This window comes from Frieseomelitta varia, unplaced genomic scaffold (assembly GCF_011392965.1).
Source record: "Frieseomelitta varia isolate USP_RPSP 00005682 unplaced genomic scaffold, Fvar_1.2 scaffold_1520, whole genome shotgun sequence".
Lineage (NCBI taxonomy): Eukaryota > Metazoa > Arthropoda > Insecta > Hymenoptera > Apidae > Frieseomelitta > Frieseomelitta varia.
This window is the reverse complement of record NW_025109218.1, coordinates 1-3,745: the sequence shown is the minus strand read 5'-3', so window position 1 is coordinate 3,745 and position 3,745 is coordinate 1. Positions and strand designations below refer to the sequence as shown.

Genomic DNA, 3,745 nt, shown 5'->3' with positions numbered 1-3,745 from the left:
TTGAAATTTCGCTTTGTTTGCAAACATTGGTCTGTTTATTTTGGTTTCCAATGTTTATTTACATTTTTTTGATTGTTTATTTTGTTTTCCAATGTTTATTTACATTTTTTTGATGTAAACACTGTTTTGAAAAATTTTCGAAAATTTGCAATCGAAATTTCGAAAACTTTGAAATTTCGCTTCGTTTGCAAACATTGATCTGTTTATTGTATTTAGGTTTCCAATGATGGCAAAATTTGCAAGTGGTATTTGCATTAATGAAGGAATGTAACGATTTAAAACACCGATCGATGAAAATTGGGATAATATTTTCGATTTTTTATTTTTTCTGATTATTTAAAATATTATTTAAATTTATTAGAAATGGAAGATTATTTATATTTATTATAACTAGAAGTTTATTAGTCATTAATATAAATAATCAGTTATATAATTTAAATAAATAAATATAAATTTTAAGTTAATTTTTTATCCCAATTTTCATCAATCGTTGTTTGAAATCGTTATATTGATGTTCAATTCAATAAATAATTCTCGAAGCAGATGTGGCAATACTGTTCATATTTTTAAATTTTAATTTTCATCAATAGTAGCGCTGCAGTGCAAAACATGCTTAAATCGGTACGACAGGATGTGACACGAAAGGGGTCCTGTAACCCCGGAATTTTGGCCGAAAAAATATATTGTATGCTAGTACTATTCATTTACCTCGACTGTGTCACTGGCACACCTATACCAAGTAAAATGATATGCATATGATATATATATAATCATATATGATCATATACCTCGTCTGTGGTCAGGTCTATCCTAGTTAGTCAATCATTGCATTAAAATTGAGACGAGAATAAAGTATGTGCTGCCATCTAGTAATACTGACTTGAACGAACATGACATTGCTTTAACATATCTATAAATGAGAGTATCTGTTTAAATAAGGAGGACGATAACGCTATGCGACGTTTTTTTTATCTCTTTTTTTTTTACATATTTCTTTATCTATAAATCGGGCAAATTTTCAATTATAAAAGAAAATTAATCAAGAGGATTAATTCATGAACTTTCACAATTCCGTCTTTAAAATTAAACTCTCAATTTTCTTTTTATATCTTATATGATCTATATGCATGCATAAAGATTTACAAATTCTGTTTTATAGATTAAGAAACTTATTGGAGTAATATTTAATTTCTCGTAAACTTACATTAGAAACTTGGATCAAAATTGACCGTAGTTGGAAGTATTAGCATTAAATCATATATGCAAAGAATGTATATTTATCGCGTGAAATTTATTATATTTTACAATTTCAACGTTGGGTCATTCGATCTGTTGGACAGAATTTATAACTTTTCATTTAATTTATTATTTTCGTAGATTCAGTCGAATTTATAAATTATTAGCAATTAATTATTTTTATGGATTAAATGAAATGTGCGAAAGAAACTCAGAGTCTAATTTGTAAAATGAAGTTATAAAAGCAATCTTCATTCCCGTTAATGATATATATACAGATAAAAAGTTATTTAGCGTAAAACTCTGTAAATTGATTTTACGATTATTATAACATATCCTGATCGATGCTATTATTTATACTATTTTCACGGAACAATTTAATTTCAATCTGAAACATGAAATCGCTGTTGCTTTTAGATAAAAACGGTAATTGATGAAAAGATCTTCATCGTCTGTGATTGTACTTAATGTTAAATTTTCTTTTATTTGTATGTATTATTCTTGTCATTTACAGTATTCTTCACGATTTATTATACAATTAATAAAAGTGTTCGTTTTATATAATAAAAAATTGTATTTAAAAATTTCCCTCATAAAATAACATTAATTCAATCTCTTCAAAATCGAATCGTCAGTGTTCGTATCCCACCATATAATACTTAGTCCTCGCAATCATCGTTTCGGATGTAAACCTCGCTCTGTTCAAATCTTGGGTCTCATTTACATAACTGAAATATAGCAGAGTCCACGTGTATTCAATTGTTTTCAAGTATATTTCTTGCCTTTCTCCTATAAACTGTATTATACAAAGGATTATAATTGTTTAACGAATTGATATAAATATAAATATATTTTTATGTAAATACAAAAACAATTAAAGAAACACTCCATCGTCAAGATCGTAAAATTAATGTTTTCATCTTTCGTGATTTTCTTTTATAGTAAAATATCAATGCGTATTCTAAGCAATCGATACTCACATCATCCGAATAAAATCCGATTGTTTATCTATTATTATTTCAATGTTAGTCAAACGGTCGAATTACTACGATCCGAATGTAAATTGCATTCTCTTTCGAAAGATATTATATCCTGATGTGATTCCAATAATTCATTTCAGTTCACAGGTCCGCGTTTCTCATCTCATTTCATCAGTTTGGAAAGCTAAAATAATAACAATACAGGTACTTATTCAGGTAGCAGATGTTTTATTTTATTTCATATTTGTACTGATGCAATGTTATTCGGATAGCGTGAGTATCTAAGTACGAATACCCGTATCGTCCCGCGAGATTCGGGACCTGCTTACACTATTACGAAGCACGCGTAAAGAGTTACACAATATAACCATGTGAAAAATATTTTTCTTTTCAGCTCTCTGTTTACTGCAAGAAAAGAATTATGACAACAGAATGTTAATCAACCGAACTTTCTTGCCAACGAGAGACATTCCCTCCGAGTGAGTAAATTATCATTATACATTCGGTATGCAATATAGTAACTTTCGTGATGCAGTGTGTTTCGTCGCAGGTTTTGTTTGCACGTCTTCGCATTGTCAGACGTTTCGAACCGATTTCTAACTTCGAAAACAATCGCGAGCGGCAAATTGAACATTCCGTTGAACGCGGAATCGGATCGTGTGATGAATATCGTTCTGAAATCGTTACTTACGTTATTTGTCGATCGAGTGGAAACACTCGAATACATTTTCACCATAGCGCGGCGACGAATGAGCGGATATTCGAAAGAAGGAAGCCACGAATGTCAACGACTAAGAAACTGTACGTTCTCTAATTGCCTACGAGTAACTCTAACACACATACAAGATCTTCTTTTTATTCACTTACGCTATCGTTTTGCCAGCAGCGTTCGCTAAAATGTACGCGTTCGAGAGATTCGTGTTGAACCATATTACGATTGAGATAATTTCGTTCCGATTATGTCTCGGCTCGTTTGCTTCGTCGTCGTCTTTTCTTTGTTTTCTTGTCTCTCTCGATCGTAAAACGATCTTAGGTACACGTACAATTGAAATAACACGGTCGGTGTCTGCCCATTCGGAAACTAGGATCGTTCGTAATTTTCCACATTTCGCATTTTCATGTTTTTCAGTAAAACTGAACGGTCCCGAGGCAATTTAACAATCAGTTTTATTAATTGCAGAAGTCCGCACGTACACGCACGTTGCAAAAGTACATAGTATTGCACGCATTCATCGCGTCGACAGTTACTGTTTCTTCGATTCGAGTTTCTCTTTCTTCTGTCATGCTCCAGATTACTTTCGTGGAAATATTCATATCGCATAATTCCCTTTATAACTGATGCACATTGCTTGATTCATCGTTACGTATAATAATTGTGCCGCTCTCGCAACAGATATATTCAGTGATAACAAACAATAAGACATCGCGTACAGTAATTATTCATTAATACGTACGCACGTGAGACTTAAATGATTAATAAAACTTACAATTAAACGTCGTTCAAGCTCTTCAATTTTGCTAAAAAAAAA

At 31.2% G+C, this 3,745-nt stretch overlaps 1 long non-coding RNA gene across 1 annotated transcript; it reads right to left on the bottom strand.

The window, feature by feature from the left end:
* Positions 1-1,700: 1,700 nt before the first annotated feature.
* Positions 1,701-3,739, bottom strand: LOC122535775. The gene is made up of 2 exons (XR_006308258.1): positions 2,908-3,739; positions 1,701-2,400 (listed from the first exon to the last, which is right to left on the bottom strand). It is a non-coding gene; the product is annotated as an uncharacterized LOC122535775 (long non-coding RNA).
* Positions 3,740-3,745: the final 6 nt, after the last annotated feature.